Below are 20,768 nucleotides of genomic sequence, written 5' to 3' on the forward strand. Positions count from 1 at the left end.
TCCAAAATATATAAACAGCTCATGCAGCTCAATATTAAAAAAACAAACAACCCAATCAAAAAATGGGCAGAAGACCTAAATAGACATTTCTCCAAAGAAGACATACAGATGGCCAAGAAGCACATGAAAAGTTGCTCAACATCACTAATTATTAGAGAAATGCAAATCAAAACTATAATGAGGTATCACCTCACACCAGTTAGAATGGGTTTCATCAGAAAATCTACAAACAACAAATGCTGGAGAGGGTGTGGAGAAAAGGGAACCCTCTTGCACTGTTGGTGAGAATTTAAACTGATACAGCCACTATGGAGAACAGTATGGAGGTTCCTTAAAAAACTAAAAATAGAATTACCATATGATCCAGCAATCCCACTACTGGGCATATACCAAGAGAAAACCACAATTCAAAAAGACACATGCACCCCAATGTTCATTGCAGCACTATTTACAATAGCCAGGTCATGGAAGCAACCTAAATGCCCATTGACAGACAAATGGATAAAGAAGGTGTGGTACATATATACAATGGAATATTACTCAGCCATAAAAAGGAACGAAATTGGGTCATTTGTTGAGACCTGGATGGATCTATAGACTGTCATACAGAGTGAAGTAAGTTAGAAAGAGAAAAACAAATATCATATATTAACACATGTATGTGGAACCTAGAAAAATGGTATAGATGAACTGGTTTGCAGGGCAGAAATTGAGATACAGATGTAGAGAACAAACATATGGACACCAAGCAGGGAAAGCGGCAGGAGGGTGGTGGTGGTGGTGTGATGAATTGGGCGATTGGGATTGACATGTATACACTGGTGTGTATAAAATTGATGACTAATAAGAACCTGCTGTATAAAAATAAAAAAAAAGAATTATATGCCTGTTGAATGCTATCCTAGTCACTAGCTAACTTCTGGTGTGAAGGTCAAGGTGATGTTAAAATATTCCTTTATAACACTTTCCCTCTGAGAGAGAAGTTTGCAGTGGAATATTTTGACTTAAACATTTTTGATGAATATCATCTTCTTTTCTGTTACTGAATAAGATTACATAAATAAAGAATAATACTATTTGTTCTATTCTTTGAGCACTAGCTTTTCGTACTAGTTTCCTGGGATGATCAGACAATGCTAGGATATTTAGGGTAACAGCACACATGTCTCTGACTCTCTAAGGGTTTATTGTCTCTCTCCCATTTCAGTCCAACCACATAACTGCCAAGTTGTCTCCTGCTGTGTTTTCTTACTCTTTCATTCATTCATTACATATTTATTATGTGCCTCCTGCATGCCAGACAATGTTCCAAGCAATGAACAATACAAATTCCCTGCCTCTAAGAAGTTTTCATTCTGGTAGAGTAGACAAACAAACAAAACAAACCAAAAAACGTTTGCACAGCAAAGGAAACCATAAAGAAGATGAAAAGACAACCCTCAGAATGGGAGAAAATATTTACAAATGAAGCAACTGTTAAAGGATTAATCTCCAAAATATACATCATTGCACAGTGCCTGGCACCTAGTAAGAACCTACCACATGAGGGTTGATAGGGCTCCTATTTCCAGTATTTTCAAAGCTAATTGTCTCTTTCGGTTACCCCTACAGCCCAATGAGAAGATAACCTGCACTCATACTGAATTATCAGATAAAAATTCTTTCCCACACCTGTTACTTCAGGTTGCTTTTACTGATGAGGTGCCTGTCTTTTAAAAGCATAGTGTTACAATGTTTTATTTTGGTCTATTGAAGCTACTGGTTCATTGGGTTTTATTTATTTATTTTTAACTTTAAACAAAATTCACATTTCATTTAGGTTGAAATAAACTATACAAAATTGATTTTCTTCACCAAAAATAACAGCAATATTTTCTGTATTATTCCTAGATAAACCACAAAACTCTTATTTTTGTAGGTTTTCTAGGGTTCGCTTGTAAATCAAGATGAGGCAGTAGATACAGTCATGGAAAAAGACAGAAGAAAACAGACAAATCAGTTGTCAGTATCCATTGCCTCTGATCTTGTCTTGACCATGAAACAGAAATGTTCAACATATACCTGCCAAAAAGCTTATGAAGATGTAGGCTCAATAAAGGAATGTAAACAGCAACAACCAGATGTGGAACAACAATGGCAGGCTCCTCCATTCAAACTTTAACTATAACTTATTCCTTTAATTTCATTTTATAAAACAATCTACACTGAAATCCTTGTTTGGTGTGCTCACATGTTTCTCTTACAGTCTGATAATTTCCTTAACTGTCCCTTACAGATTTTTAACAGCATACTTAAAACTACTACTATTCAAAGATCAGTTGTGAGCTTCATTGTAACACTTTATAAAATGTATTCCTTCCTCCCATAGCTCCTCAAAATTTATTTCTTCAAAGAACTGATAACTCAATACCTGGCACTTGGATCCACAGTGATAAATGTTATATCTAAAATGACTTACCTAATACAATTCCAAAGTGCCATTAGCAGAGATCACACAGAAGTGTAACATGGTACTTTCAATGCTATCTTCTGGAAGAACAGTTAGGTCTCCAAAGTATGGGAATTCAAATGGGCCATTTAAACAGGCAGATCATCAATGACTAATGTACTCAATGGGAGGCCTACAGGTCAAGATATTCAGTTATTAAGTGGCCTACGTACACCTTACAACTATTCTGTAAGATATTTCCAAAGTTATTACAGATTTTTTCAAATATCAAATATAAGAGAAAGCCTATTTTAAAAGTCTCTTAGGTGTTTTGAATTGTTTCTAAATTATCTGTAGGAAGCTCTGATTTACTTATATAGAGTTTGATATATGTATCCACCATTAAATCCAAATTGTGTTTTATATCAAAATTTATGTTAAGCAGTGCCAAGTTACTTGATCTTTGGTCTGTCAAAGTGGTTTTTAGATATCCATGGAAATATCTGGAGAACAAGTAATAGGAAAGAAATAAGTCTTTTGATGGAAACTTTTTAAAAAGTGAAAATGGGGGCTTCCCTGGTGGCGCAGTGGTTGAGAGTCCGCCTGCCGATGCAGGGGACACGGGTTCGTGCCCCGGTCCAGGAAGATCCCACATGCCGCGGAGCGGCTGGGCCCGTGAGCCATGGCCGCTGAGGCTGCGCGTCCAGAGACTGTGCTCCGCAGCGGGAGAGGCCACAACAGTGAGAGGACCGCGTACCGCAAAAAAATAAATTAATTTAATTAAATAAAAATAAAAAGTGAAAGTGTTATACTGGGGTCTCTACGTATATCCTTCTGTCTAATCCTCACTATATTTCTACAAGGAAATTAGCAGCCACAAGTAGTTAAATTATGAGGCTGTTTTCTTGGTTGACTCTATGGATGTCATCACTATTTCACTGTTAAAAGTAAATTTACACATATTCCAAGGGTATAATTACATCTATAGAGAAGAACAATGCATAAGGTAACTGGTGAAAAGTGCGTTTTTAAAAGATGGAAAGCCCTAAATCCATTCTCTTTGCATTTTATTCAACCTGCATTTCATTTCAGGAAACTATAAACTCCTAAAGGAAAACAAATGTTTTGTGACATTGTAACATTACTGAGAAATTCAACCACAGAAGTAATAAAAGAAATGAAAATAATAATGAAACTATTTTCCACCCATTGGATTGGGAATATTTAAAAGATTGACCACACACAGTGTTGATGAGGTCTGGGCAATGCCCACTCTCACCGCTGATGGGGCAATTGTCAGCTGCATAGCAGTTGGAGATGGCAAGTTGATAATAAGTGTCAAAATTTTACCAGGAATCAATTTTGATCCAGATGATCACTTCTAGAATTTATTCTAAAAAGATAATCAGACAAATCTGGAAAAAAGTAGATAAAGTAATTTTCATTGTATGTTGTTTTACAATAATCTTAAAAATGGGAGAATGCTACCCTTAAAAGTGTCACTGTTTCTCTAAATCCCATACCACTTTATTGGTCTAAACCACACGTTCATCCCTTCCTCACCAACAGCCAATTTCAAAGTCCTTGAAAGACCAACAAGGCCACATCTTGTCTGGCCCCTCCTGTGTCTCCAGTGCTGGCCATTAGCCATGGTGAGTTTTCTCTGCTCCAAGAAACAGACCAGGTCCTTTGCAACCTCAAAGCCTTTTCTGTCCAGAAGCCTCCTCCCCTTTTCCATTTCAGGTCAACTCTGCGTCCCCTTTAGGTCTTTATGAACACCATCTCCCCCAGACCACTCTAGCTTTTTGTGCATTATGGCCTCATAGCACCTTATATTGTTCCTACAAAGCACTTACACGTTTCATGAAGCCAGGAGACTATGTCCTCTTGTGTTATATCTATACCCTTCAAGGCTTCTACAAGAACGTAGTAAATGTTCAATAAACACTTGCTAAAATAATGGCTAAATTGTAGAACCAGGCTTAAAAACAATCTTAGCACCAGCCATAATCCAAGCAGGAAGAAGAGGCTCAGGCAAAGGCCACATCCCCCCTGTAGCCTCAGCCCCATGGCTGTTCTCAGTTGTGAAGACTCTGCAAGGTAAGTTTTTATCTTTGCAGCACCTGCAGCAGATAAAGGAGAGCAAAAAGTCAATATTCTGTAATAACCTAAATGGGAAAAGAATTTGAAAAAATATATATACATGTATATGTATAACTGAATCACTCTGCTGTACACCTGAAACTAACACAACGTTGTTAATCAACTATACTCCAATATAAAATAAATTTTAAAAAATAAAAAGAGCAGGCTTCCCTGGTGGTGCAGTGGTTGAGAGTCCGCCTGCCGATGCAGGGGACACGGGTTCGTGCCCTGGTCTGGGAAGATCCCACATGCCGCGGAGCGGCTGGGCCAGTGAGCCATGGCTGCTGAGCCTGCGTGTCCGGAGCCTGTGCTCCGCAACGGGAGAGGCCACAACAGTGAGAGGCCCGCGTACCGCAAAATAAATAAATAAATAAATAAATAAAAAGAGCAAAAAGGGATCGAAAATCAAAACTAAAGCTTCTATATCCACCTTCATCTACCCCACAGAAATAAAAATACAAGGACATGTATGATTCCAACTTCTTGACATTCTAGAAAAGGCATAACTATGGAAAGAGTAGAAAGATCAGTGTTTGGCAGAGGTTAGGAGAGAAAGATAAAAGGCAGAGAATGGAGGATTTTTAGAGCAGTGAAACTCTTCTGTATGACACTATAATGATGGACACATGTCATTATACATTTGTCCAAACCCATAGGATATGCAACACCAAGGGTGAACCCTAATGTAAACTATGGACTCTGGGTGATTATGATGTGTCAGTGTAGGTTCATCAGTTGTGACAAATGCACCTCTCTGGTGAGGGATGCTGATAATGGAGGAGACTATGCATGTGTGAGGGCAGAGGGCAAGTGAGAAATCGGTGTACCTTCCTCTTAATTTTGCTGTGAGCCTAAACTGCTTTTTAAAAAATATATTTTTTTAAACTGCGAGGACATAAGCATTTAATGCAGCACTGTTCATACTGGCAAAAGAGAGGAACTCAAATAAATGCTTATTAACAAAGTAATGGTCAAATAAATTCTCATTCATTCACACCACAACCATCCAAAAGGATGAATTAGAGCCATATTTAATGACTTTGGAAGATGTCTATGAGCAATTACGGAGTAAGTAAGACCAAGTGCAGAATAGTGTATAGGTTTTTAACCCATTTTTTAAATAATGAAGAAAAGCCCTCTGCATCAGCGTATATAAACACAGGTAAGCACATGTGCAATGAACAATAGCTGTATACAATTTCATGTGTGCGATGAAAAACAAAGGCCACATCCTGTTGTCACACCTGTGCAGGAGGCAAGGAGGGAGCTTAACAAGGGAGTAAGACAAGAAAAACACAAAAAGAAAATTTTTGAAAAGTAACATTGTGTGATCCATTAATGTGTTGATTTAAAATACATACGTGTGTTATATGTATAAAGTGGGAACTTCAACTTTATATATTATGTCTTCCCCTGTCTGTCACATCAGCCTTACAAGACAATGGCAAATTCCCACTTGTTTTGATTCCTCATAAAATGTCCTCTCTCCACAAAGTGGACAGAAATTGGCCAGATATCATTTCATAAATGGACTTCCTATGACTATTCTGGATAAGAAATGTATCTACAGTTGAACAGCCAGTGCTATTTGAATTTCATCAAATGAAATTTTTGTTTTTCTTTCTAGCTTGTGCTTTCCCTTGGAGAAATAACTCTATAAATGTTTAAAATTTGCACTACTTTTCATGCTGAATAAGGTATGGTTGCATAGAAAATTGAGTCCAGTAAATTAAAAACCAATATACTTTGAGAACTAAAATAGGATGGAAATTTTTGTGCTGTCCGATATTGAGATGTCCAGACAATGCTAAACAAAAAGAATCACTATCATAAAAGAAAATTACAAGAGAGAACATTTGTCATTCTTGCATGAGAAATGCAATTGAGTGAAAGAGAAAAATTAACCTTGCCTGTGTCTTATTTAAGCAGCCATGGATGCAACTCAGTGTTAATTTGCCTCCTTTGAATTTACCATTCTTAGTGGCAAATTGTTTAGGATCATCCCAGCCTGAGGACATACTCTTCTAATTAAAGATCCTCACTGAATGTTCTGACTTTGTCTTCGTTTCAAAGTTACTTTAGTTTTAAAGCTTGATTCAAGATCTCCAATCATATCTTAAAGAGCTTAAATATACTTTATGTTTCTGTTATTAACTATGCAAACTTAAGGATGTTTAAATAGCAGCTAAGCCCATGGTTTTAAAAAGTTATACTAGTGCTTATCTCTGGCTCTCACTTCCCAAAAGGGACATGCAAACCTTTGAAAGACAGTTTACCAGCTCCCACCTAGGGCTGCCCCCAGACCCAGATTCCAGGCTTAGGGAGTTAGTGTTGAAGAAGCTACCCCACCGTCAGCCCCGACTGGTGATTCCCTCTCTGTGAGGGGACAGGCCAGGCAGGGGGTGAAGCACTCATCTGCCCTTCATAATCCCTAAACACGGCCTTCCTTTCTGGAGCCCTCTGATGTCCCCTTGAATCGGGACAAAGACCCAGTTGTGGCCCCCACTCTTGGTAAAAGCCCCCAGGGCCTGAGTTGTAGCTGCCTTAAATACACAATAGAAGGCAGGTGGCCTTAGCTGCTAGGAGTTGGATCAGGGCTAAGCCCATGGGGTAGGCTGCCCCCTGGTGGCTAGTCTAACCAGTCCACAGTAATCTTGCATCTTGGCAAATGGAGAACAGTTAGGAAATGTGATGATGTGTGTTCTTGCATTTATCATAATTACCTGTGTCCCTGCTAAAGAGCAAGCATCTCTATCTGCTTTGTTCACTGAGGTGTCCCAAGCACCTAGACAATTCCAGCTCATAGTGGGTGCTGAGTAAATATTTGCTGGTTAAATAGCCCATTGGGACACACAGATAAGCTCTGGCCAGAGATGACCAGCCAAGGACCTCTGGCCTCAGGACTGGACATAAATATTCAGAATGCCCTATAACTACTTTACAGTGCCATTGGTGGGTTTTCTGCTGCCCTGTGCTTCCAGAAAAATGGTGGGTCAGTCCGTCCCCAAAAGATCCAGTCTGTCCAACAGTGACAATGAACCCCCTACTTATCCATGCACTTAAGACACACAAGATATCTATTTCCTGTAGTGGGGCATCACCCAGTGTGGCTGATTAAAGGGAGACATGAATAAACAATAATGTGAACTCTCAAGGTCTTCTCTCCTAAGCTTTAGATGAACTATTATTAAATGGGTATCATCTTAGATGTTAGATAATGGGTTTAGATACTCTCAAATCTTTGCCTTGGCTCAAACCATTGGATGCTTTGATTATACTTTGGCCATAATAGGAAAACACGATTTTTTGTTGACAATTCAGAGAACTGACATCTCCCCAAATGTACATTTTGTTAGGCTGGGCCACACCAACATGGAAGTGAAAACAAGGTCATATAGAGCAAAGTGTAGAATCTCTCTGACTTGACCTTCCCCAGCTCTCCAAGCCCTGATGCTTGCCTACATTTCCACACAGATAATCAAGGACCCAAGGACTCAAAATTCAGTGTCCTCCCTTTCCCAGACACAAAGCCCACAACTCCTCCAGGCCAGAGTCATGCAAAACTTTAAAGATGTTCCCATCAAGGGAACTCAATAAATGTTGAACATTAACTGCATGGTGAAAAGTCACTCTAGAGATGATTCATGATGTTTGGACATCACCCAAAATGTACAGAGTGCATGAAGGCCCAGATAAAGGGTACATTTGCCTTGCTCCAAGTTTAACTTTAGGATTGAGGAGAACTATTTATTGAACCCAACTTTCTCCCCTGTGGTCCAGAGTTTGGATTTCACACGTTCTTCAGAAGCTCAAAATGAGCCTGCACTGACTCTGCCTTACCTCCTCCAGCTTCACCCTACATCTGCAGGCTGACTGAAGGGTGATTTTATCAGCGGAAGCTAATTTGTCTTCTGGTTCTACTTTCATTGCACTGGTCCCTTTAATTACTCTGGAAAACTACTAGATTCCCATGTGCAAGCTCCAGGTAAAGAGCATTCAACTCTTTATCCATGGAAATTTTAGAGATGGAATGTGTAGGTGAGCCATTTATTGCTTATTTTTAAAGAATCTGGGGGTACCTAACATTCAGATGACAGGGTCTCCTGTGGGTTGTATCCTCCCCAAACCTCCTCTTGACACACCATGACTATCTCCTTGAGGTCAGCCAATAGCCGGCAGAGGCTGTCTTTCCTTCTGTTTCAGAAACCCATGGCTTGTGCAACCTAGGAAAACTTGCCCACAGCTGTCTTCCAAGAGCATGGGTGAGTCAGCCCTCTGCCTCCCTCATCAACTGCCTGTTTTCAGACAAGACACCCTGTCTAGTGGCCGGCTCAGTGCCAAGGTCATGGGGATCAGAGGGAAGGTGAGGCAGGCAAACATCTAACAAACACACAGCCCTAACAGGAATTTACCAGAACAGAGGTTATGTAGATGGAGCAGATCTGAGTTTCCCTTCAAGGCTATTGACTAAAGACTTCCATTACATTATCACATTGAACTTTGATGAACATTTTCCAAGAATGAGCGGAAAGAGTTACCTGTTCCTCTTTACACTGAGAATTGTAGCATATTTTAGGCACATAAAAGTCATTTTCTTTTTCATAAAAACATATCTACATTCATTGCATATCTGTCCTAACTTTAAAAACATTCCTTATTCTAATCGTTGAGGCTCAGATGAGGAAACAAAGGCACCCACATGTGAGTGATTTGCCCAAGCCACAACACTAGAAAGGGACAGAGTTTTGTGTCTAATCCCAGAAGTTCACCTCTTTGCTACCCCACATCTAATTGACTAGTGGTTCTCACAGTAGTTTCCAGGCCAGGGACATCAGCTTTGCCTGGGAACTTGACATATTCAATAGATGAAAAATCTCGGGCTCCAACCCACACTTACTTAATCAGAAACTCTGGAGGTTGGGCCCAGAAATCTGTGTCATCAGGTGACTCTGATGCAACTAAGAATTGAACTTGAACTAAGCCTTTGGAATGAGATTTTCCATTATTGAGTGTTTCAGGGGAATTCTTGGGCAAATATCAGAAGAGAGTTGCTAGAATCCTTTCCAGGAACAAGTTAATAAATAGCTTCCCAATCTAGGGTACTGTGTGCAATGTTCATAACTCTAAAACTAGATATATATTTATGAGCATTTTAATAAGAAATGTACTCACTATATGAAAATAATATTTCCCTTAGAAAGAGGTTTACATAAAGTTGGTGATTGATCTGATGAAATGCAGACAAGAAGGGTACAAGAATCACACTACATTTGTTGTCTCAGGTCAGCCCACCTCTTTCCATCTCACTCCTACCATGGTACAAACCAAGCTTGTCTCTCACTCAGAAATGTACCCTTTGTTCCTAACTTATCCAATCCCTCCCAAGAAACCCCACTCAAGGTGTTCTCCACATTGAAGCCAGAGTGATTTTTCTGAAAAATCTGAACTTGCTTAAAACCCTTAAAAGATTACAATCCCTCACTGGATAAGGACCAAAACGCCTAACAATTGTATGGAACCACAAAATATCCTGAATAGCTAAAGCAATCTTAAGAAAGAAGAACAAAGCTGGAGACATCACACTTCCTGATTTCAAACTACATTTCAAAGCTATAGTAATCAAAACAGTGTGGTACTGACATGAAAACAGACACATAGATCAATGGAACAGATTAGAAACCCCAGAAATAAACCTGTGCCTACATGGTCAATTAATTTCTGACAAGGAGCCAAGAATATACAATAGGAAAAAGAGGGTGGGAGGGAGACACAAGAGGGAGGAGATATGGGGATATATGTATAGTTGATTCACTTTGTTATAAAGCAGAAACTAACACACCATTGTAAAGCAATTATAATCCAATAAGGATGTTAAAAAAATAAGAAAAGGAAAAGGACAGTCTCTTCAATAAATGCTGTTGGGAAACTGGACAGCCACAAGCAAAAGAATGAAACTAGATCCCTATTTTAAGCCATACGCAAAAACCAACTGAAAATGGATTAAAGACTGGAAATAAGTCCTGAAACCATAAAACTGCTAGAAGAAAACATAGGAGATAAGCTCCTTGACATTGGCTTGGCAATGGTTCTTTTGGATTTGACACCAAAGCAAAGGCAATAAACAAGTGGGGCTCCATCAAACTAAAAGGCTTCCACACAGAAAAGGAAACCATTAACAAATGAAAAATCAACCTAAAGAATGGGAGAAGATATTTGCAAATCATATGTCTGATAAGGGGCTAATATCCCAAATATATAAAACACTCACACAACTCAATAGCAAAACAAAAAAATCTGTTTGAAAAACAGGCAGAGGAGCTGAATGGATATTTTTCTCAAAGAAGATATAAACATGGCCAACAGGTACATAAATATGTGCTCAACATCATCAGGGAAATGCAAATCAAAATCACAATGACATATTAATCACACCTGTTAGAATGGCTGTCATCAAAAAGACAAGAGATAAGTTTTGGCAAGGAAGTGGAGAAAAGGGAACTTTTTTGCACTATTGGTAGGAAAGTCAATTGGTGCAGTCACTATGGAAAACAGTCTGAAGATTCCTCAAAAAATTAAAAGTAGGACTACCATATGATATAAGCAACCCCACTTCTGGGTACACAACCAAAGGAAATAAAATCAGTATCTCAAAGAGATATCCACACTCCCATGTTCATAGCAGCATTATTCACAAGAGCCAAGATATAGAAACAACCTAAATGTCCATCAACAGATGAATGAATAAAAGAAGATGTGTGTGTGTGTGTTTGTGTGTGTACGAATATTATTCAGCCATGAGAAAGAAGGAAATGCTGCCATTTGCAACAATATGGGTGGACCTTAAGGGCATTATGCCTTGTGAAATAACCCAAACAAAGACAAAGACTGCATGGTATCACATATATGAGGAATCTAAAAAAAAAAGTCAAACTTCTAGAAATCAAGATTGTAAAAGTGGTTGTCAGGGGTTGGGTGCAAGGTGGAGAGTGGCGGCAGATAGGGAGAGTTTAATAAAATGGTACAAACTTTCAAATTTAACATGACTACATTCTGAAGAGATAATGTGTAACATGGTGAGTATGGTTGATAATACTGTATTGTGTAATTGAAATTTGTTAAAAGAGTAGAACTTAAATGTTTTCTCTCTTTCTCTCTCTCTCTCTCTCTCTCACACACACAAATAAATATATGAGATGATGGATGTGTTAAGTAGGTGGAGAAAATTCCTTCACACTGTATATGTATATAAAATCACTACAATGTACACTTCAAATATCTTACAATTTCATATGTCAATTATACCTCAATAAAGCTGAAAAATTTTAAATGTCCAACAAGACCCCTGAAGAAAGCGGGGAATAATCTGCCCATGCCTTCACCCCCAAAGACACTTAATATAATTATTCTTTGTATTTATTTGTTCCAACCACACTTGCATTCTTTTATTTTCTCAAAAATGCAAAGACTTATATACTCAGATCCTTTGCATATGCTGATCTCTCTTCTTTAAATGCTTTCTCTCTCATTTAACTCTTTAATCCATTCATATCCTTCAACATTCAGCTCAAATATCACTTCAAGAAACCTTCCTGGATTCACCAGGAAATTTAGAGTGTCTGACATCCAATCAAAGATACTAGACATGCATGGAAGCAAGAAAATATGCCCATAATGAAGGTAAAAATCAACCAAGTGAAACTGACATGAGTGTTAGAATTAGCAAACAAGAACATTCAGCAATTGTTGTAATGTATTCCATATGTTCAAAAAACTAACTAGAGATGTAAAAGATATTTTTCTAAAAGACCTAAACTGAACTTCTAAATATGAAATCTAGGATTCTGTGATGAAAAATACACTAGATTAGATTAGTGGCAATTAGGTATTGAAAAAGAAACTTAAAGACATAACAATAGAAACTATTCAAAATGAAACAAGAGAGAAAAATAATTTAAAAGAAGAAGAGCACCCATGGGTAGTTGGGCACATTAATTAACCTTCATGTTTCTTGTGTGAAGAGCTCATTAAGCTTCTTTCATCTGGGGTTTATAGTTTCATCAAATTTGGAATTTTTTCAGTCATTATTTCTTCAAGTATTTACTCTCCCTCCAACTTATCCTTTCTAGAGACTCCCAATATTTATCTATTAGATTTATTTGTTTGTTTAATAAAAAATGTAAAGGAAGCCTTGCAGACAGAAGGAAAATGACACCAGATGAAATATGAATTTACACAAAAGAATAAATAGCACTGGGAGTAGTAGCTACACTGGAAAATTTGTAAGATATTATTCTTATCATTTAAATCTCTTTAAAATAAAATTGTTTAAGCAAGACTAATACCAATGTATTATGGTGTTCATAACATACATAAAAGTAAAATGGATGACAACAATGTCATAAAAGTTGGGTGAGTGGAAAGGAGCAGTTAGAAGTCCACTATTGTGAGCTTCTTATACTACAAGGTAACTTAATATCACTTGGAGGTAGAGTATTATAACCCTAAAACAACTAATAAAATAACAAAACAAGGAGTTATAGCAACTAAGCCAAAAAATGAGATAAAATAAAATCATAAAAAATTCAAATAATTCAAAAAAGGCAAGGAAAAAGGAATAGGGTAACACAGAACAAATAGTACAAATAGAAAACAAATGGCAAGATGATAGGCTTTAAACCTAACCATAGCAATAATAATATTAAATGTAAATGGTTTAAACATCCCAATGAAAAGGCAGAGATTTTCAGATATCAAAAAGCAAGACCCAAGAAACACAAGAAATTTTCTTTAACTATAAAAACATAAAATAACTAAAAGTAAAAGAATCAGAAAGGATATAACATGCTAACACTAGTCAAAGAAGACTGGAGTGGCTATATTAGTATGAGGTATAGCAGATTTCAGAGTAAAAAATACTGTCAGGGATAAAAAAGGAGGAATTAGAAATGACTGTATACAATTTTGTATTGTTTGAATTTTTTCAATGAGCATGTACTTACTTGGTACTTTAAACATTCAATAACTTTTCATAAAGCTTCCTTCTATGCCTAGCACTGATTAGGTATTGAGAAGGAATAAAGAAATTAAACAAGGTTCTAGGCTTAATGGGCACACAATATTAGGGAGACAACATACCAACTTTTTTTAAGTTAATAAAGGATGTGTCAAATATTGATTGCAGAATGGGAGTACAGAGAATCAAGTATTTCTGGTATCACAGCAATTGGGGAAGCTTTCTAGAGGAAAGCAGTGTTGTCTTCAGTTGTAGAATGGGGTGATAATACCTCTTACTAGATCTGTATGAGGATTACAGATATAACATATTGAAGAACTTACATGACTGTCAGCCATGGGAAGGGCTCCCCTGTAGACATCCAGTCCCCCAATCTTCACCATGTGCTCAAAGCAAAGCTTTGCAAATCGACCTCACTCAGTGAATTATGATCACACCAATGAGTTCAGGGGAGGCAAAACCCACTAGTCTGGATTCCAATGCAAGAAGTTACAGAATTCAGAGTCCTCCAAACTAAGAATGTTTCATTGCACTAGCATAGTGGGTGTCAGCCTGTCAAGGAAAAAAGGTGAGCATGTGGAATAGTCAAGTGGAATCTATTTGCATGAGTAAATTTGTGAGATGGTTTGGCAAAAAGGAGGGCAGGGGTTTATACAGGCTTCTGAGCAAAGGGGAGATGAGGGTAGGAAGGACAGACATCTTCTGGCAGGATTCCAGGTACATGGCAGAACAGTACACAGACAAGATCTGAAGAACAAATGCAGGTTCAAGGACCCTGGGAAAGTGGGTTACAAAAAGTGCTTATCTGGGGCTCAGATAATTAAGTGTGACACAGGGAGGGGCAGCCAGAACTGGTAACTTCTCATCCAGGAATATTGCATGGTTGGGAGTATGTGATTTGAGGGTGCTCAGAGATGTCACCTCTGGCATCAGTTTTCTCTAGGACAAGCCCCACCCTCAAAGGGCCTCTCAGGTGGCAGAGCGCAATGAGTGTAGGTGGGAGAAAGAAAAGGGTGGTCCAGGGCCACATGATGGACACCCTCTGGGGTGGGTGGTACAATGGAAAAGGGGTGAAGTTCTGTGGTATAAAGACATGTGAAAGAACCAAAAATATATATATTTGTCTTGAGAGTCAACCTCATTAATACCCTCAGTCTGGAGACATTAGCAAAGATTGGAGAAGTAAGATTGGAGAAGCATAAAGAAGTAGGACCATGTTATCTTGCCCTTTCATAATAGCTTTCCACAATGCTTTGTACTGATTTAACCATGGTGGAGAGCCTTAGTAATTTCCCAATGAAATTCTCCAGTTGAGTAAGCTTATTTGCCCCTTAGTAAATGCTCCCTTCAGTCACCCATCTGTGGGCAGGATCTACCTAGACAGGGAGAATCCCAGGTGACTGAGGCAAGAACCCACCATGACTTTTTTCCTCCTCAGATGGAGGCATTGTTTGCATTGGTGACAAAGGAAGCATACCTTCATATTCTTCTTGAATGATGCCACTGGATTCATACATGATTCTGAGTTTACTTCATATTAATTAAGACCTCCTGGCATTTCTCTATTTTGAAAATGTTTGAAAATGACAGAAGTGCTGTCATATGGTTCTCATGGTCTAGTCCAATCTTTCTGTCAATCCCTCTCTTAAAACATACACCGTGGTTTGTGGGCACTCCTGTCACCTCCTCTTTTCACTCTGGTTGCTGTACTGAAACAGGCATAGTAGTATGTAAGCAGCACCTCTCACAGTCCTCAGACTTTCCATTCCTCCCTTCTCCTCTCCTTTCCTCTCTCCCCTGCTTTCTTTTTCCTTCTTCTCCACTCTTTTCTTTCTCTGCTGTAATCTTTTTCTTTGCTTTTATTTTGTTTCTAGTTTTCAAACTGTATTTATAAAGAGCACACCCCCCTGAGCCAAAATTAACAAAACTATTTCACATGCTTTATCTGGTAGCAGACTGACATCTCAATAGCATGATAGACACTTCAGACATTCCCTTCTTAATGTGCCTGCCTGATGCTCAATTTTAAGACATCATTAGCCCTAATGAGTGCTGGTTTCCCCCTAGAAACTAGCAACTAATATAAATTATGTAATATTAATATTAACACTAATAAACTGCCTTGTATTTGCAACATGAATGAATCATCTACCATCTTATAATCTTCAAGGAGAAAGAAAGAAAAACATAAAATATATGATGAAGTTATAAAATGTTTTCTAATAACATCTTGATTTAAAATATTCAGTTTTGCTTATTTCTCATTTTGCTCAATGCACCAAGCTAGTAACTGAGTCAACATAGCAAACAGAGGAAAGCATGTTACAAAGACCAGATCTGTTCCTGGGCAGACAGGAAGACTATATTTCCCAGTCTCCACAGCAATAGGTTGAGACATGTGACTGAGATCTGACCAATGGAAGCTGGGTGAAAATTGGGTACTTCCAGAGGTGATTTTTAAAAACAACTCTCATGGGCTTTGCTTACTCTATGTAACTACAAGATGTAGGAGGATTGTCCAATCCATACTGTATGTGTGGTAAACAATATGTAATTTTTATTGTGTTAAGTTACTGAGATTTCAGGGTTTGTTACTGCAAAACAGTCTAGACTCACCAAGATAGCTGAGGAGTGGGAGGATGTGGAGTTCATCTCTCTCCACAAATGCATCAAGAATATATCCATGATGGAACAATTCTCACAGAACACTGGCTGAACACTAGCAGAAGACATTGGACACTGGAAAGGACAATAAAGATCCCCACATAACCGAGTAGGATGAAAGAAAGAAGGGAAAAAGAAGAGGAGAGGAAGCGGGATGGGATCTACGTCCCTGGGAGGGAGCTGAAGCAGAAGCTAGGCTCCCGCATCTGGGGAAGCCCCCTCACCAACGGGGAAATCAGTTGGGACAGAAGGGGAGCATCTGAGGCTGTAGGAGGAGGGTGAAACAGCTGGTCTGTGGCAGACAAGATAGAATGAGACCTACACAGATGGTCCGCACCACAGCACTGCATGCCCCAGACTGGAACTTGTGTCTGCCAGTGCACATAGGGCCTGAGAGCTGGAACATAGGTATTGAACAGCAAACCCTGGGGTAGGACTGCTGTTGGCTGTGAGGAGAGAGCTTGAGGGGATGGGAGGGAGGATATTCATAATTGGGAATACCTGTGGAGGAAACCCAGACTGCCATAGAAGCAAGGTGCCACAGTTGATTTACTTGCAAGGGTGGAGACACCATTTTAGCCTCTCTCTTCATGCACTGGCCCCCTGCCCCACCAGGCGCTAAAAACAGCCCCCAACAGTGCTGACCTTCTTGTGCTGGCCACCAGGCTCTAAGGCCGGATCTATTGCACCTGTAACTTCTGGATTTTCCATGTACCTGTCACTGCCAGAGCCCCCTCAACCCAAGCAGTCATGCCACCTCTGCACCTGGTTCTCACTGGGGCAGAGCCAAGTGCTCCAGGGCAGCCTCGGGAGCAGACTCCTGTGTGTGACCCACATGCAGAGGCGACACTAAAGCTACAGCTAAGTCCCAGGGGCAGGGCGACTAAGGAAGAGGAACAAAAATCTTCCCATGAAGCTGCACAAGCTGCAGATTAAATCCCCTTGATCAGCTTTGTAAACCCTGCATCTGGAGTATCTAAATGGACAATGAGTGTTCCCACAAATGAAACTGGTCTAGCTCTAGCAGCTGTGGACTTTGGGGACTAGTACACGCAGGAGTTGGGCCAGGTAAGAGTCTGAGCTGCCCCCACAGTGCCTACAGGGGTACCAGAGAACTACCAAGAGGTTTTGGAGAGCCTGCTGGGGAGGCATAGGTTGGATGTGACTCATGGTGGGGGCAACAACACTAACAGAGACCACAGGAAAATATAATTATTACTATTTTTTTAAGTTTTGTTTTGTTCTGTTGTTGCTGTTTTATTATTATATGTTTTATTTTTATTTAGTTTTTTATATTTCTATTTCTTCATTATTTTTTGTTCTGTGATTTTTCTTTGTTTTTTTCTTTTTTCTTTCCATTGCTCTACTTTATTTATATCTTTTCTTTTTTCTATTTGTTCTTATCTTTTGTATCTTTTTTAAAATCATTTATGTGTTTGTTTTGTTTCCTTTGCTTTTTCATTCAGTTTGCATTCTGCTTTTGCTTTGTTTTTTTTATTTTTTGTTTTGTCAGTTTTATTTTTAATTGTTTGATTTCATTTTGGTGTTCTTTTCTTTGTCTGGTTGTTCTCTTGGTTTTTGTTTTCCCTGTTTTTGTATTTGTTGCTTTTTGTGTATGTGTGTGTGTGTTTCTTTGTTTTTGTTTGGTTCTGCTTTTACCATCTGTCTGGGGTTTTGTATCTCTGTTCATTTATTTGTTCTTAATTGTTGTTGTTGCTGTTTGCTTGTTTTTGTCTTTGCTGTTTGTCTTGGGGGTGTTTTGTCTGTTCATTTTTATTTCTTTTCTTCCCTCCATTTTTTTCTTTTTTTTTTTTTTTGTGGTATGCGGGCCTCTCACTGCTGTGGCCTCTCCCATTGCAGAGCACAGGCTCTGGACACGCAGGCTCAGCTGCCATGGCTCACGGGCCCAGCCGCTCCGCAGCACGTGGGATCCTCCTGGACCAGGGCACAAACCCGTGTCCTCTGCATCGGCAGGCGGACTCTCAACCACTGCACCACCAGGGAAGCCCACTTTTTTTCTTTTTTTCTTTTCTTTTTCCCTTTTACTGCCAAGCCATGTGGCTTGTGGGGGTCTTTGTTCCCAGGCCCAAGGTCAGGCTTGAGCCTCTGAGGGGGAAGAGCCAAATCCAGGACACTGGAAAGCCATAGAATTCCCAGCCCCATGGAATATTAAACAGCGAGACCTCTCCCGGAAGTCTCCATCTCAACTCCGAGACCCGGCTCCACCCAACTGCCTACAGGCTCCAGTGCTGAGTGCCCCATGCCAAACAACAAGTGAGACAGGAACATAAACCCACCCATCAGAAGACAGGCTTCCTAAAGTCATACAAAGTCCACAGATATACCAAAACACATCACCTGATGCAGCCCTGCCCATTAGAGGGACAAGATCCAGCTCCACCCACCAGAACACAGGCACTAGTCTCTCCCACCAGGAGGCCTACACAAGCCACTGGACCAACCTCGCCCCCTGAAGGCAGACACCAGAAGCAAGAGGAACTATGACTCTGCAGCCTGTGGAAAGGAGACCTCAAACACAGTAATTTAGACAAAATGAGAAGACAGAGAAATATGTTGCAGATGAAGGAGCAAGATAAAAACCCACTATACCAAATAAGTAAAGAGGAAATTGGCAAGCTACCTGAAAAAAATTCAGAGTAATGATAGTAAAGAAGATCCAAAATCTCAGAAACAGAATGCAGAAAATACAAGAAACGTTTAACAAGGACCTAGAAGAACTAAAGAAAAAACAGTGATGAACAACACAATAACTGAAATTAAAAATACACTAGAAGGAATCAGTAGTAGAATAACTGAGGCAAAAAATGGATAAATGAACTGGAAGATAGAATGGTGGAAATAACTGACACAAAGAAGAATAAAAAATAAAAGAATGAAAAGAATTGAGGAAGTTTCAGAGACCTCTGGGACAACATTAAATGCACCAACATTTGAATCATAGTGGTCCCAGAAGAAGAAGAGAAAGAGTCTGAGAAAATAATTAAAGAGATTATAGCTGAAAACTTCCCTAACATGGGAAAGGAATTAAACAAGTCCAGGAAGTGCAGAGAGTCCCAGACAGGGTAAACCCAAGGACAAACACACCGAGACAATTATTACTCAAACTAACAAAAATTAAATACAAAGAAAAAATATTAAAAGCAGTAGGGAAAAGCAACAAACAAGGGAATCCCCATAAGGTTATCAGCTGATCTTTCAGCAGAAACTATGCAGGCCAGAAGGGAGTGGCAGGCTATATTTAAACTGATGAAAGGGAAAAACCTACAACCAAGATTATTCTACCCATCAAGACATTCAGATTTGATGGAGAAATCAAAAGCTTTACAGACAATAAAAACTAAGAAAATTCAGCACCACCAGACCAGCTTTACAACAAATGTTAAAAGAACTTCTCCAGGCAGGAAACAGAAGAGAAGAAAAAGACCTATAAAAATGAACCCAAAACAGAAAAGAAAATGGTAATACGAACATACATATTGATAATTACCTTAAATGTAAATGGATTAAACACTCCAACCAAAAGACATAGACTGGCTGAATGGATACAAAAACAAGACCTGTATATATGCTGTCTACAAGAGACCCACTTCAGACCCAGGGACACATACAGACTGAAGGGATGGAAAAAAGATATTCTATGCAAATGGGAATCAAAAGAAAGCTGGAGTAGCAATACTTATATCAGAAAAAATAGACTTTAATATAAAGACTGTCACAGGAGACAAGGAAAGACACTACATAATGATCATGATCAAGGCATCAATCCAAGAAGAAGACATAACAATTGTAAATATTTATGCACCCAACATAGGAGCACCTCAATACATAAGGCAAATGCTAACAGCTGTAAAAGGGGAATTTGACAGTAACACAATAATAGTAGGGGACTTTAACACCCTCCTTTCACCAATGGGCAGATAAATCAAAATGAAAATAAATAAGGAAACACAAGCTTTAAATGACACATTAAACAAGATGGACTTAATTGATATTTATAGGACATTCCATCCAAAAACAACAGAATACACTTTCTTCTCAAGTGCTCATGGAATATTCTCTAGGATAGATCACGTCTTGGGTCACAAGTCAAACCTTGGTAAATTTAAGAAAATTGAAATCATATCAACCATCTTTTCTGACCACAATGCTATGAGACTAGATATCAACTACAGGGAAAAAAAGCTGTAAAAATTACAAACACATGGAGGCTAAACAATATTCTACTAAATAACCAAGAGATCATGGAAGAAAACAAGGAGGAAACCAAAAACAAACTAGAAACAATGAAAACACAATGACCCAAAACCTATGGGGTGCAGCAAAGGCAGTGCTAAGAGGGAAGATTATAGCAAAACAATCCTACCTCAAGAAACAAGAAAAATCTCAAATAACAACCTAACCTTACACCTAAAGCAACTAGAGAAATAAGAACAAACAAAACCCAGAGTTAGTAAAAGGAAATCAGGGCAGAAATAAATTAAATAGAAACAAAGAAAA

This window comes from Monodon monoceros, unplaced genomic scaffold, assembly GCF_005190385.1.
Source record: "Monodon monoceros isolate NGI ecotype Baffin Bay Population unplaced genomic scaffold, NGI_Narwhal_1 Super_Scaffold_5, whole genome shotgun sequence".
Taxonomy (NCBI): Eukaryota; Metazoa; Chordata; class Mammalia; order Artiodactyla; family Monodontidae; genus Monodon; species Monodon monoceros.